The following is a 16,870-nucleotide window of genomic DNA, read 5'->3' on the forward strand; positions in this document are numbered from 1 at the left end:
CATTGCTAAACAACAATGTAACCCGGGTGACAAAACCCCATTAAATATCCTTTCTATTTATTTATTTATTCGTCGTCTAAGCTGTCCTAGCGTGCGTCATTACGTCACGCGGTCACGTGACCTAACGCGGCTGTCAGAATAGCATAAAACCCGGAAGTGGGCTGCTACCGGTGAGAGCGAGAGGGACACGCTGTGTGAGGTTGCTGCAGGTATGTGACTCGGTTTTACGCTTTTAATGATTAACTAAGCCTTCTAAACTGACGTGTAATAATGTCGAACTGTAGGAGCCGACTACCGGAGCCGTGGGTCGTCCCGCGGGAGTGTTTGAGTGTGATTTAGTGATGGGTTGATGAGGCCTCATGAAGCGTTTCGACACATTGCAAAACTGTATTGATACTGTGTCGATACAGTGTCACTAAATACTGACATCTGCTGGACATTAAAAATCCCTACAGGCAACCTATGGACCGACTCAACTGACACTGATTTTATGACCTAGTATATACAATAATATAAACCAAGTCATTGTATTTCATTTAGGATTATTTCATATCTTCATTTAAATAAAAATATATTTTTATCTTTTTTAGATACAGTCAAATAATGTGAACATGTATCGTGACTAGGATGGTAGGAGGTGGGGATCGAACCCCAGTAACCAGCAACCCTCAGATTGCTGGCACGGCCACTCTACCAACTGCGCCACGCCGTCATGTGATGGGTCCTGCAACACAGATGCATCGGCGCATGCGTCAAGCTCATAGAGCGAAACCTTGTGTCGGTGCGCGTACCGCTTTTAGAAAGTCACGTGACCGATCATGAGCTGCTTTGGTCACGTGACCGATACGCGAACTGTATCGCACTGACGCCTCCTCTGTGCCCTGTGAGCAACATTCCCTCTAAGGTGCGCGCCTACGCAATTGCGCAGTGCTCAAGCGTCCTCCGCGCACACCGTGCGCCGCACAGCCAATATATGCCGCGCACCAAATCAAACCCATCTGAATTCTAAACAAAATAAACACATTTATTCTGTGTAATTTTGAAATGCAACTTTGAGTGACAGTGACAACAAGCGGCCCTAACGGTGTTCGTCAACAACACGCATTGCGCCGCTTCCTAATAAACACAGTTTGGCGCGCAGGCGTCAGTGCGATACAGTTCATGAGCGGTCACGTGACCAGAACAGCTCATGAGCGGTCACGTGACCAAAACAGCTCGTGATCGGTCACGTGACTTTCTAAAAACGATACGCGCACCGACACAGGGTATCGCTCTATGAGCTCGACGCATGCGCCGATGCATCGGTGTTGCCGGACCCATCACTAGTGTGATTTATCTGCGCAATTGGTGAGTTGCATTTGTGTAGCTTTACGTAGCCTAGCCGCTGCATTCGTTTTGAATGGAGCTATTAGCATCTACTTATATGCCGGTTTCTCTGAATATAGTAACACATTGAATGAAATGTTATCACTGTTAAACAATTGTCTGATTGTCCTTGGGTTGTTTTACTTGGTGATGGTTATCAGTGCTATGCATCCAAGGCACTTTATGAAGCAGTCCAGTTAACCACTGTGTCTGCTAGCACTCTATTTGTGGATGCAGTGTTTACATTTTGATACTATTAGAGAAATGAATATTTTGATATAACAATTATTATATTATTTATTCTAATTGGATTATGAATTATTGTACAATATTAAGGAATATACTTTGCTATTTGAATACAGTTGTATTATTTAGTATTTAGTATTTGAATGTATTTTCTTTTGTGTGCACACTGGAAATTTGACTGGTCCTGCCCTTTTATACAGGCCAGGTTGGATGGCGAGCTTAGAACCCGAACTAGAGTCTGAAGTTTTATGCCTGGAACCGAACCAACCAACTGAACTGAATCCACCCAACCGAGCCCCGGGCGGGTAGGAGGCTCCTTAGCAGCCACCCTCTGTTTTCCTTCTTTTTTCACCAAAACGCAACGTGTTCATTACGGTCCTCCTGAACAATCACCTTTCCCCCGCCCCTTCACTAAAACCCCTCTGGACACTGCCATCACAACGTGGACTTTGCGGGGCCGTTTAAATGAACTCTGAATTGTGTTGCGCCTATACCATCTTTGGTAGAAAACTAAGGATTGAATTAAGTACACAGTTTGTTGTGAATATTGAATGTTTCTGTCAACTTGTGGAATATGTGAATGTCTATTTGAATTTACATGTTAATGTTTGTTTGTTATTTTTCCTATTATTCTTTAATATAATTTGGTACCATTTAAACCTAAAACCTGTGTTCAGTCTTTATTACTCTTCATTCCTAGAGCTGAATTTAGTTTCTTCTGATCTAGCCCAGACATCTCATTAACTGTTTTATTTAGTACTTGTACAGTGCTTTATTAGAGTAACATACAGGTTACATAAAGTGGCGAGCTAGCCAGGAGTGGAGAGAAATAACTGAACACATTTTTTGTGGTACTTATGTTTTGGAAAAATGGAAATATTCGAGAAACGTGGCATTAAGATTCCAAATGCAGTTTTGATCGAAGACGCGACAAAAACTAAAACTGACGAGGAAGTAGTTTAATTTTTACAGCAGTACGGGTCTATTTCAAAAAAAGAAATTATAGATGAACCCGAATCTGATTTTCATTGTTCGATTGTCGTAGAGTACAGCTCGGGTGCCGCATTGGTTGCGTTACGTCCACTTCTGCCGTATACGTATGTGTGCGATACGGAAAAAGTGGCTTATGAAATTTTAGACCTTGCTACAGTCTGCGCGGACGAAGTAGGGAAGCTAAGGACCAATGATTACCTCTCCGAGCTAGAAAGAGTTGCGAAACTTACCGGCCAAGATTTTTCGGTCATTCTAAGTGGGGTGATGTCTCTGCTTGGTCAGAAGGTCAACAAGCTCCACACCACCGCCACTGAGGACGAGGCTCTTTCCGAAGACAGTAAAAAGCATCCGGCTGATCTTGCCGCTTCGAACCAGCACGTGGAACTGCCGCCACGAGTCCAGCCAGATCCTACAGCCCAAATCGGCGCAAGACCCCCTCCGCCAGCCATGTTGCACAGTAATCTCAACCCACCTGAAGTTCAACATTATGTAGTCGAACATATCGTGAAGAATGACGATAGCGCTATGAACCTGTCAGCGCAGCGTCTCAGAGCCTTCTCAGGAAGATCACCCAGGTCTCAAACAGAGTCCGACTATGACACATGGCGTGCCGGGGTAGAGCTGCTACTGAAGGATCCTGCTGTGTCCGACCTACAGTGCTCACGCAAGATCTTCGATAGCCTGTCACCACCTGCTGCGGATATGGTGAAGCACCTGAAACCGGACGCCCCTCCAGCCATGTATATACAGACACTTGACTCAGCGTACGGCACGGTCCAGGATGGTGATGAGCTATACGCCAAGTTTATGGACACATTCCAGGATGCTGGAGAGAAACCGTCTAAATATCTGCAACGTCTACAGGTGGCGCTGAACCAGGCTGTGAAAAGAGGTGGTGTACTGAACAAAGACTTTGAAAGACATCTTCTGACTCAATTCTGCCGTGGCTGTTGGGACAACTCCCTAATAACAGAACTACAACTGAAACCAAGGAAAAATAACCGCCCAACGTTTGCTGAATTTTTGCTCTTGCTGCGAACTGAAGAGGATCGTGAAGCAGCCAAAACCATCCGCATGCAGCAACATCTCGGCTCTTCACGCTCCAGGGCTGCAAACCATGCGCAGTACGCCTACACAAACAGTGCAGAGAGGGGAGAGATTGCTGCTCTCACCAACGTCACGCAGCAGCTCGCTAAACAGCTGGCCGACATCCAGAAGCAGCTCGCAACACTCACTGCTGCCCAGTCAAGATCCTGTCAGTCTGCTGCTTTCAAGCCCACGCCTGGTGGTATGTCGGGTGCGGGCCAGGGGGCGGGCAAGCAACCAAAGAACCCGTCTTCTGTTCCCAAGCCTGGCTACTGCTATCGGTGTGGTGAAGATGGCCACATAAGAACATTCTGTGATAACCCCCCGAACCCTGCATTTGTTGTTGCTAAGAAGAAACAGTTTGCAGAAAAGCAACAAAGCTGGCAAAGATCTAACTTCTCTTCCAGACCATCTTTAAACTAAAGTCAGTTCCAGTTGTGGGGCAAACCGGAACTGTTGTGGACCCACAATGTCCCAATCCGAAGAAGAAACATGTCAAATGTCAAGAAATAACCCAAAGCACTACAGCTGTTCCATCCCGGTTACCTAAAGGCTTGGTCGGATCCCGTTGTACAGCAAACATCAAAATCGCTGGCGAAGAATTCAACTGTTTGTTGGACACCGGATCGCAAGTAACTACGATCCCAGTCTCGTTCTACAACCAGCATTTTGCGGACCAGCCAGTGAAACCCCTGCGTGACTTACTGCAAGGTGAAGGAGCTGCGGGACAGGTCGTTCCGTATCTCGGATATGTGGAGATGGCGGTCACCTTTCCAAGAGAGTTCCTGGGAGCTGATTTTGACGTCTCAACGCTAGCACTGGTTGTTCCTGCCGACAAAGCTCATCAGTCCCAGGTGTTAATCGGCATGAATTCACTGGAGCCGTTATAAAACCAGCATTTGGGGAGTGACTTCTCCAACTTCCAGCCGACGGCAAATGGCTACAGAGCAGTGCTGCAACTACTGCAAATACGCCACCAGCAACAACAACAAGGCTGCGACGGAGTTGTGAGGTTAGCCAGCAAGTCGCCGGTCCTCATCCCTGCTGGGCGCACCACCGTCGTCGATGGCTCAATCCCCACCAGCATGCTGTCTCCCGGTCAGTGGGCGCTTGTGGAGCATCCCGCCTCACCACTGCCAGGTGGGCTGTGTGTCAAAAATTCTTTGATTATGCTCCCAAGCCAATCCCACAAGAAGATTCCGGTCATCCTGAGTAATGAGTCGGACCAGGATGTGACCATCCCACCTCTCTCCACCATCGCAGAACTTGCCGTGTCACCGCAGATCTTGTCGCACAGCATGTCAACAAGCTGTTCACCATCTGAAAGTCCTCGCATCAATCTAAAGCTGAATTTTGGAGAGTCACCTATTCCACCGGAGTGGAAGGCAAGAATCACGGAGAAACTCCATCAGATCCCGGACGTCTTCGCACTCAGTGAACTGGACTTTGGACGCACGAACAAGGTGAAACATCACATAAAACTGGATGACGACACTCCGTTCAAACACAGAGCAAGACCCATTCACCCTCATGACATCGAGGCCGTCCGACAACATCTCAGAGACCTGCTGGAGGCTGGTGTCATTCGTGAATCAGAGTCGCCATTTTCATCACCAATTGTCGTGGTCCGTAAGAAGAACGGGGACATACGCTTGTGCATCGACTACAGGAAGCTGAACCTTCAAACGGTTAAAGACGCCTACCCCTTGCCAAATCTGGAGGAGTCTCTTTCCGCTTTGACCGGTTCCAAATGGTTCAGCGTTCTCGATTTAAAATCTGGATATTACCAGATCGAGATGAACGAAGAAGACAAAGCTAAGACAGCTTTCGTGACGCCCATCGGATTTTGGGAATTCAACAGAATGCCCCAAGGGATAACAAACGCTCCATCCACATTTCAGCGATTAATGGAGAAAAGCATGGGGGATCTCCATTTAAAGGAAGTTCTGGTTTTTCTCGACGATCTCATCGTGTTTTCGGATTCGCTGGAAGAACATGAGCGGAGGCTGCTGCGGGTATTGCATCGTCTAAAAGGATATGGTCTGAAGCTCTCTCCAGAGAAATGTAAATTTTTCCAGAAGTCTGTCAGGTACTTGGGACATATAGTTTCGGAGAAGGGAGTCGAGTCCGATCCGGACAAAATCCTTGCTTTAAAAACCTGGCCAATTCCAAGAACTTTGAAGGAGCTCAAGTCGTTCCTGGGATTTGCTGGATATTACCGGAGGTTCATAAAGGGGTACTCAGTCATCGCCAAACCTCTCAATGATTTGACGCGGGGCTATACACCTACCTCCAAATCCCAGAAGAGATTGAGTCCAGCAAAGTTTCAAGACAGGAAACAGCCCTTCGGAGAGCGATGGACGCCTACCTGCCAGCAAGCTTTCGAAACACTAATTGAGAAGTTGACCAGTTCACCAGTCCTTGGCTTTGCCGACGCAAAACGACCTTAAGTCTTGCATACTGACGCCAGCACCACAGGGCTTGGAGCGGCTCTTTACCAAGACCAAGAAGGCCAGCTGAGAGGAATCGCTTACGCCAGCCGGGGCCTGTCAGCGAGCGAATCGAGGTATCCTGCACACAAGTTAGAATTCCTTGCGCTGAAGTGGAATGTGTGCGAGAAGTTTCATGACTACTTGTACGGGACCCACTTTGTGGTAGTGACTGACAACAACCCACTCACTTACCTGTTAACATCTGCAAAGTTGGATGCCGCCAGTCATAGATGGCTTGCTGCCCCGTCCACCTACACTTTCAAGCTGCAGTATCGAGCCGGGAAGCAGAACCTCGATGCAGACGCTCTATCACGCCGCCCTCACAACCAACCTGCTGACCTGTCAGTGCAGAAGGACTGGGACCTGATTAACAAATTCAAGGAAGAACATGTTGACCCGAGTGAAGTGGAAGAACTCGACCCAGACATCGAATCTGCCATCTGCCACCGCTGTCTTGTCACCAGTCAGCCCAGCAGTTCCGCAGGAAGTCAGATCACCCTGGTCGAGTCTCTGAGTCTGTCAGCCAACGCAGTCCCTGACTGCTACGGCAGTAAAGACCATCATGGCCTACCAGTTGTTCCCGCCCTATCACATCTGGACCTCAAGGAAAAGCAACAGGCTGACCCAGTTATCAGAGAGGTCATTCACCAGATGGACACTGGGGAAAAGGTACCCCCAACTGCAAGGAGCGAACTCCCGGACCTTGCGCTGTTGCTAAGGGAGCTGAATCGTCTTGAAATACAAGAGGACATATTGTACCGGAGGAGGCATGACGGAGAACAAGTCTCTTTCCAGCTGGTGTTACCGGAGGAGTTGAAGTCCGTAGTCCTGACCAGCTTGCATGATGACATGGGTCACCTGGGCATAGAGCGGACTTTGGACCTCGTACGCACCCGTTTTTTCTGGCCTCGTATGGCAGCTGACGTGGAGAATAAGATCAAGACCTGCAATCGTTGTGTGAGACGCAAGGCACTTCCTGAAAGATCAGCACCACTCGTCAACATCAAGAGGAGTCGTCCCTTGGAGTTGCTCTGCATGGACTACTTATCACTCGAACCCGATCAAAGCAATATTAAAGATATTCTGGTTTTTACCGACCATTTCACAAAGTTTGCAATAGCCATACCCACCGCAAACCAAAAGGCGAAGACAGTGGCAAAGTGTCTATGGGAGAACTTCGTGTGCTACGGAATACCTGAACGTCTCCACTCGGATCAAGGACCCGACTTTGAGTCTAAATTGATAAAAGAACTGTGCCAACTCGCTGGGATCGTAAAAACCAGGACAACCCCTTACCATCCTCGGGGAAACCCAGTCGAGCGGTTCAACCGGACCCTACTCAGCATGCTTGGGACCCTTGAGAACAAGAGGAAAGCCAAATGGAAGGAACACGTAAAACCGTTGGTGCACGCTTTCAACTGCACGAGAAACGATGTCACCGGTTTTACGCTGTACGAACTGATGTTTGGCCGTTCACCGCGACTGCCGGTAGATCTGGCCTTTGGTTTACCTGTGCGGGGAAGACAAGACACCTCTCATTCCCAATATGTTGAGAACTTGCGGTCCAGACTTGAAGAGAGCTTTGAAATTGCTTCGAAGAATGCTGCAAAATCTGGCGGAAGGAATAAAACTCCTTTCGATCAGCGAGTCACTCCGTCGAGTCTGGAGGATGGAGATAGAGTTCTCGTGCGTAATGTCAGGCTGCGTGGCAAGCACAAGATTGAAGACAAGTGGGAGCATGATGTTTACGTCGTTGTGAAGCGTGCCGGGGACCTCCCGGTGTACACAGTTCGGCCTGAGAACAGGGCAGATAGACCCAATCGTACGCTCCACAGAGATCTACTCCTCCCATGCTCTTTTCTGCCAGCTAGTGGTGGTTCAGATCCATTGCTAGTTACACCACCACGACGCCCTGTAACCCGGAGCCGGAAGCCAGTAACAGTTGATCAATCTAAAGACTTGGAGGAAGAGGAATGGAATCTACCTCAAGTTCTTATTCCGCCAACCACTTTTCAGTTCCAGACTTCGCACGCTGTCGAACCCTCCGCTGAACATTACACTCAGCCGCTGCCCACGGCTGTGTATTCCTCACCTGTGCCTTCAGTCATTCATGTCGATCCTGTTTCAGAAACTGTGCACTTACCTGCCAATGGAGAGTCCTCTGCTGAATCTGAAGCTTATTTACCTGTGAAAGAAGAGGAACCAGAGCCTGGTGAAAACCCACCAACCGGTCTATTTGAAGAAGACCCACCTGTGGACGAACCAGAGCTCCTTGACCAAGCAGAGGCATCACCCTGCCAAACCGAGCCGCTGCTCAGTCCAACAGAATTACCACCTGAAGCTGCGAACTTGCCTGATAGTGTCGTTAAAACCACGCCTGTGATCAGTCGTCCTAGTCGTCAGCGTCAACCTCCTAATCGCCTTCAATATGCGGCGTTAGGTAATCCCCTCATTTCAGTTGTTCAGACGCTATTTCATGGTTTAGTCAATGCCTATGACGAAGCGTTCACTACCTATGCAGCAAACAACCTTTTGAAATCGGATGTTTGTGACGTTTAGCATGCATCAGGAGTTGCATGATCTAAAGGGGGGAGGATGTAACCCGGGTGAGAAAACCCCATTAAATATCCTTTCTATTTATTTATTTATTCGTCGTCTAAGCTTTCCTAGCGTGCGTCATTACGTCACGCGGTCACGTGACCTAACGCGGCTGTCAGAATAGCATAAAACCCGGAAGTGGGCTGCTACCGGTGAGAGTGAGAGGGACACGCTGTGTGAGGTTGCTGCAGGTATGTGACTCGGTTTTACGCTTTTAATGATTAACTAAGCCTTCTAAACTGACATGTAATAATGTCGAACTGTAGGAGCCGGCTACCGGAGCCGTGGGTCGTCCCGCGGGAGTGTTTGAGTGTGATTTATCTGCGGAATTGGTGAGTTGCATTTGTGTAGCTTTACGTAGCCTAGCCGCTGCATTCGTTTTGAATGGAGCTGTTAGCATCTACTTATATGCCGGTTTCTCTGAATATAGTAACACATTGAATGAAATGTTATCACTGTTAAACAATTGTCTGATTGTCCTTGGGTTGTTTTACTTGGTGATGGTTATCAGTGCTATGCATCCAAGGCACTTTATGAAGCAGTCCAGTTAACCACTGTGTCTGCTAACACTATTTGTGGATGCAGAGTTTACATTTTGATACTATTAGAGAAATGAATATTTTGATATAACAATTATTATATTATTTATTATAATTGGATTATGAATTATTGTACAATATTAAGGAATATACTTTGCTATTTGAATACAGTTGTATTATTTAGTATTTAGTATTTGAATGTATTTTCTTTTGTGTGCACACTGGAAATTTGACTGGTCCTGCCCTTTTATACAGGCCAGGTTGGATGGCGAGCTTAGAACCCGAACTAGAGTCTGAAGTTTTATGCCTGGAACCGAACCAACCAACTGAACTGAATCCACCCAACCGAGCCCCGGGCGGGTAGGAGGCTCCTTAGCAGCCACCCTCTGTTTTCCTTCTTTTTTCACCAAAACGCAACGTGTTCATTACGGTCCTCCTGAACAATCACCTTTCCCCCGCCCCTTCACTAAAACCCCTCTGGACACTGCCATCACAACGTGGACTTTGCGGGGCCGTTTAAATGAACTCTGAATTGTGTTGCGCCTATACCATCGTTGGTAGAAAACTAAGGATTGAATTAAGTACACAGTCTGTTGTGAATATTGAATGTTTCTGTCAACTTGTGGAATATGTGAATGTCTATTTGAATTTACATGTTAATGTTTGTTTGTTATTTTTCCTATTATTCTTTAATATAATTTGGTACCATTTAAACCTAAAACCTGTGTTAAGTCTTTATTACTCTCCATTCCTAGAGCTGAATTTAGTTTCTTCTGATCTAGCCCAGACATCTCATTAACTGTTTTATTTAGTACTTGTACAGTGCTTTATTAGAGTAACATACAGGTTACAACAACACAACCGGCTAATCTTGGCGCTACCTTCACTGCGACAATGTAAAGTTGACCAACTTTCGTCAAAACAACTTCTGCATGGACTTCATCTTTAACTCTACAGACGACAACAGTGGGACGGAGCATTAGACATTTGGCGTACCTCTTCGGGCTATCAGCAGCTGCACTTCATCTTTGACGTCAATAACACAGTTTTGGCTTGAGCGATGGGGAACGACAACGCAGAAATGCAACGCTAACACTGAATTGCTTACATGATAATAGCTGTGAGTGTCAAGTTGACCATGTTTTTTGCAGAAAAACACACGCCCGTGGTTTCAGCACATTGAAGCCCAGTTCTAATTTAGAGGAATTACCCAGGACGTGAGAAGGATTTCCCCGTTGTGGCCATGTTTTGGTGGCCGGGTGATGGTCATTGCATTGACACCTGGAGGATCCTCTGGGCAACAGGTGAGTACTGTAATCTACAGTAGAACACACTCAAGGCTACTATATTGGGTGAAATGAGTGACATATGGTTGGAAATATGTGTGTTACGTCATGTTGATGAGGCTCTTTTTTTGTTCGGACATGATGGCGCAGTTCTGACAATACTGGTAAACGCACAGGTACAGAGCACTTACAAGCAAACACAGCGTGAAGACAGAAGAGGGAGAATGAATGTATTTTGGCTTCAAAACTAACGGTGCTTTAAAACATAGCTGGCTAGCGGCTAATGTCCATCCGCAGTCTGTATTGTTTTAGCTACTTCTTAATCACTAATCCTCGCTTCCATGGTGACAAATAAAGTAAGTGTTTTACAATTATCATCCCTGCAGGATGAGGAATAGCTAAACATGCTTCACTACACACTGTGGGAGGATACAATAGCTCACTGCCAGCAAGCTAGCACTCCGGAATGTAAACAAATGGGTGGATCTACAGAAATATTGATTGTATTGATACTTGTACTTGGTATCTAGTCGATACTACAAGGATTACATCGATATGATTTACAAACCCCGTTTCCATATGAGTTGGGAAATTGTGTTAGATGTAAATATAAACGGAATACAATGATTTGCAAATCCTTTTTAACCCATATTCAGTTGAATGCACTACAAAGACAAGATATTTGATGTTCAAACTCATAAACTGTATTTCTTTTGTGCAAATAATAATTAATTTAGAATTTCATGGCTGCAACACGTGCCAAAGTAGTTGGGAAAGGGCATGTTCACCACTGTGTTACATGGCCTTTCCTTTTAACAACACTCAGTAAACGTTTGGGAACTGAGGAGACACATTTTTTAAGCTTCTCAGGTGGAATTCTTTCCCATTCTTGCTTGATGTACAGTTTAAGTTGTTCAACAGTCCGGGGGTCTCCGTTGTGGTATTTTAGGCTTCATAATGCACCACACATTTTCAATGGGAGACAGGTCTGGACTACAGGCAGGCCAGCCTAGTACCCACACTCTTCTACTATGAAGCCACGTTGATGTAACACGTGGCTTGGCATTGTCTTGCTGAAATAAGCAGGGGCGTCCATGGTAACGTTGCTTGGATGGCAACATATGTTGCTCCAAAACCTGTATGTACCTTTCAGCATTAATGGCGCCTTCACAGATGTGTAAGTTACCCATGTCTTGGGCACTAATACACCCCCATACCATCACAGATGCTGGCTTTTCAACTTTGCGCCTATAACAATTCGGATGGTTCTTTTCCTCTTTGGTCCGGAGGACACGACGTCCACAGTTTCCAAAAACAATTTGAAATGTGGACTCGTCAGATCACAGAACACTTTTCCACTTTGTATCAGTCCATCTTAGATGAGCTCAGGCCCAGCGAAGCCGACGGCGTTTCTGGGTGTTGTTGATAAACGGTTTTCGCCTTGCATAGGAGAGTTTTAACTTGCACTTACAGATGTAGCGACCAACTGTAGTTACTGACAGTGGGTTTCTGAAGTGTTCCTGAGCCCATGTGGTGATATCCTTTACACACTGATGTCGCTTGTTGATGCAGTACAGCCTGAGGGATCGAAGGTCACGGGCTTAGCTGCTTACGTGCAGTGATTTCTCCAGATTCTCTGAACCCTTTGATGATATTACGGACCACAGATGGTGAAATCCCTAAATTCCTTGCAATAGCTGGTTGAGAAAGGTTTTTTTTCTTAAACTGTTCAACAATTTGCTCACGCATTTGTTGACAAAGTGGTGACCCTCGCCCCATCCTTGTTTGTGAATGGCTGAGCATTTCATGGAATCTACTTTTATACCCAATCATGGCACCCACCTGTTCCCAATTTGCCTGTTCACCTGTGGGATGTTCCAAATAAGTGTTTGATGAGCATTCCTCAACTTTATCAGTATTTATTGCCACATTTCCCAACTTCTTTGTCACGTGTTGCTGGCATCAAATTCTAAAGTTAATGATTATTTGCAAAAAATATATGTTTATCAGTTTGAACATCAAATATGTTGTCTTTGTAGCATATTCAACTGAATATGGGTTGAAAATGATTTGCAAATCATTGTATTCCGTTTATATTTACATGTAACACAATATCCCAACTCATATGGAAACGGGGTTTGTATTATCACAAAACCTTTAGTCATTGTTTCATGGCGGGACAAAGGAGAACTTTAATTATGACCAATGTATGACCCTGAACTACTTGTACAAGATGTGTAGTATCATCAAAAACATGTGTGAAGGAGACAAACAACAGAAGAATAAGTGCTTATTACAGTTTAACATAAAAGCGGGTAGAACATGTTCAAACAGAAACTAACCAGATAACAACAGTAAATGAACTTGTAAGATTTGATAATAACAATAATAATTTATAATCCATCCACCGATCTATTTTCTACCGCTTGTCCCACATAATTTTGACAAATAACACAATCGGAAATTACACATGTTACTGCACGCGTCAGCTGCAAAATTAGGAGCCTTTGTTTGCTACTTACTTATTACTAAAAGAGAATGTCACAGCCTCGGCGCACCCCAGTGCACATTCATCTATGCGCTGTGCTGGGCGCACCTCCAAGCGCATTCCTGCGCGCGCCACTCTGGCTGCAGCAGGCAGCTGCTTTCCATCAGCAATCTACACACCTGTCGCTGATGAGCTTCCGGGGCTTCTTAAGCCAGGGCAAAGCTGCGTTCCGGGCCAGAACGTAGCGACCTGTTCAGTACAGTAAGCCGACTCATCTAGCTCTAATCACCCTCTCTCTCTCTCTCTCTCTCTCTCTCTCTCTCTCTCTCTGTTTTCTCCCCTCCGTGTTCATTTGTCTCGTGTCCCCTTGTCGCCTTCCAGCGGCATTCCTTCGTTCCCGCGTCACAAGCTGTGTGTCATGTCTCCCCATATTCCCTCTGGTTCCCTGGCTGCGTCTTGGATCTCGACCGCCTAGACACAGACTTTTGATGCCTCTCTATTGCCCAGACTTCCTGCCTGTCTCTGGACCTTCGAGCATGCCTTGCTCCTCTTGGACTTCCGCCTCTCACTCAACACTCCTGCTAATATTCCTCAGTTAATCGCTACACATAGTCACACCATACACATTTTGGATTAGTTTACACACTTCATTTCTTATTGTATATATTAATAAATAAAGAGCTAAACAACATCGTGCTGTCTGTGCCATCTTCTTTCCCTGTACCGTAACAAAGAAGTTGTCTTGTATGTTTACTATGTTATTTAATGCCAAAATTGTTTTTTGAGCGTTATAAGAAATTTATATTTAATGTATAATAAGATTTTCTGTCAAAATGAAGCCAATAATACTTTTTTTGTGGTCGCTTTTATTTAGTATAAAAAAGTATTGAAATACCGGTACCAAAATGTTGGTATCGGGACAACCCCAGAAAGTTGTAAACAGATTTTTATGTTGTGAACATTTTCAATGAATTGGCAATAATACGGCAATAATACGGCTTGGCGGCTATTTGTTTGGTGTGGCCAAATCCGGTCCCAATTAACCGCGATAAACTAGGGATGACTGTATACGAATGAATGAGTATATGAAAGTATCTACAGTAACAAAGTAGTCTGCATATAAGGATCTTTTATATATTTCCTGAGAACCCTCAACAAAATGTATTGTCTTATATCCTTGTAGGAACACATACCCATAAAAACCTGAAAAAAAATCTAGCTGAAGATGCAAGAAAATTGTTATTGAAAATATTACCTACTGGGTAGAAGCATCATTTTTTAGGTACTAAATATAAACAAACAGCACACAAATGAAACCAGGATTGTGTTGAAATCAGAGGTTGTGTCATTTTTGTATTGTGTAAAGGCACACTTTCTGAGGCAATTAAGACTCCCCGCAGCACACACACTGCTGCAGAAGCAAAGCAAGCCGAGCAATTACGGCGCCATGAAGGCATGGCAAAATGAAAGGTGCTTTCAGCTGGAACCCTGACTGTTCCACTATTTCAATATTTATAACGATGAGCCACCCACTGTGGGGTGGGACGTACAGTACTGCGTGTGTCTGTGTGTGTGTGTGTGTGTGTGTGTGTGTGTGTGTGTGTGTGTGTGTGTGTGAGAGAGAGGGGGGAAGGCGAGCCAAAGAAGGAGACACAGTCAGACAGACAAACAGTCTGAGAGGAAGGGAGTGGCATGCTCTGACAAACTGAATTCGATGAATGGGCAGAGCAGTAAGAAATGACTAATTCATAGTGTAGATGCATCAATGTGCGGACTCCAGTGCAAAATACTGTCCTATAAGGATGCCATTGCTGCAGTGAGAACAAGAGGAACATTTCAGGCCAGTTCAGATAAGAGGGTCTCCACTCCGAATGAGTGGAGGTTGCAAAGGAGACCCCCCCCGGCCCCTCACTCTCTCTGGGGCCTCTTTGGCTTGAGAGATCTTGTGAAATTGTGCAGCCAGCCATGCTGATTTCCAGATAGAAGACAAGTCAGGCAGAGAAATGGCACAAGGGGTGAGAAAAAGTCATATTTGAAAGACGGTGCAGGGGGAGAATATTGATGGGAGTCGGGGGGGGGGGGGGGGGGGGGTCCGTAGGGTGAGGATTCCATTCACAGAACATTTCTGACCCAGATACACACTTCCCAGGAGGATGGTGGGCACAGGGAAAGACGTGGAAGGAAGGAAGGTCCAAAAGAAGGACATGTTTCTTGAGTCAAAGGGCAGTGACGTGGAGCCAAAACACAGGTGGGCGAACTGACAACGTGACTGACATGAGCGCTTATTATAATCTGTGTCTCAGTACTTTTGAACACGTTTTTGCTTATTCGAGCAGTTGTACATTGTTACAACTTGCAGCACACAATTTGGCTGACATTTTCTTTTGATATATTATAACGCATAGTAATTGAATAGATACTGCGGAGCAAAACGTGGATGAGTAAAGTAATTAAAAGGGTTGTCCCGATACAACTTTTTCACTTCCAAGATTATATCAAAATTAGCTCTAATATGATTCAGTTTAAGAGACTGTTCAAACTACAAGTGTTCACAAAGTACACAGAACAAGAATTATGATAAACATCTTGAACCCTTTTTTTTATTATTGAGACAAAGATTTATGTATTTAATATTTGTTTGCTTACTATGGTATATTATTTGTTTGTTCACTGTTCTGTTACAGAGAAAAAGGCAATTGGATAAAATTGCTATGGTATGAAAAGGTGTAGGATTAAATAAGCTCTGCTTCTTCCTACTCCTTTTCGGACGTGCTGTAATGAAACAAGTGGAATTGTGTGATGCATTACATTGTTCAAAATAAACAGAAACTGAACTGAACTGAAATTAATATTGGAGCATTGAGTATTGGCCGATATCGATGAGCACATCATAGCACATACTGTACTTGTATTATTTTGTAGTGAGGTATGTTAGAAAAGGTTTGATCAAGTTAAATAATGTAAACAGAGAACAATGGTATATGAAAAAGACAAAACTTTTTATTAACTAGAATGGACTTACGCTGTTCTTAATTGAATTGAAGTTGGGTGGTAATTTTGTTTTTGGTCACAATTATTAATTATGAAGTTAAGCTCATGATGCAGTAAGTTGACTGATCTACACACATTTGTTACTGGATACTTTTTAATAAGCTTTTGCCTTGGAGAGTTTGAATTTGTAAATAATATGCAACTATAATAATTTGATACTTGTTTACATTGACAAACTTATTTTAAACTGCAATATACGTATGTCTAGCCTGTGTGCTATTGTGTGCTTAGCTGTTGTGCACCTGCTCGCTCTTAGTAGCCTAGAGCCTACTGTGCCATGTTTCCTTTTTGTAAATGACTTCACCAAAATACAAGAAAAGACCAACCGATGTGCTTAAAAACATGCTGCAGGACTGCTTATATTGAAGCTCACATGCAAGCCGATTTAATCTAAAACATGTTTTTTTTACTAATATTGGACCGATATTCCATATCAATATCGGACAAATAGGAACAGCTCTAGTAATTCATGGTGGAAACATTTAATTATTTAAATGTGTAAATGATGTGAATACTGGGCTCGAAACACATTGTTCTATAAGTTCTCTACAACTGCCTTTAACACTGAGTGCAGTAAAAACCTAGCCGTCTTTATTAGTTGGGCAATGTTTACTTCATATAGATAGTATTCCTTGTAGGGCTGTGTATTGGATTGCTTTATATTAAAAACTACACTAAGGCCCTTCAACATTGACCATCACTGGAGCGGAATGTGCCTTAAGAGCA

The 16,870-nt window shown here is 44.6% G+C and overlaps 1 protein-coding gene across 5 annotated transcripts in view; it reads right to left on the minus strand.

Annotated features, from left to right (window-relative positions):
• The window catches only part of LOC133650617 (roundabout homolog 2-like), a 222,582-nt gene that overhangs the window by 68,157 nt on the left and 137,555 nt on the right, over positions 1–16,870 (minus strand). The window lies entirely within an intron of this gene.

This window comes from Entelurus aequoreus, linkage group LG05 (genome assembly GCF_033978785.1).
Source record: "Entelurus aequoreus isolate RoL-2023_Sb linkage group LG05, RoL_Eaeq_v1.1, whole genome shotgun sequence".
NCBI classification, from domain to species: Eukaryota; Metazoa; Chordata; class Actinopteri; order Syngnathiformes; family Syngnathidae; genus Entelurus; species Entelurus aequoreus.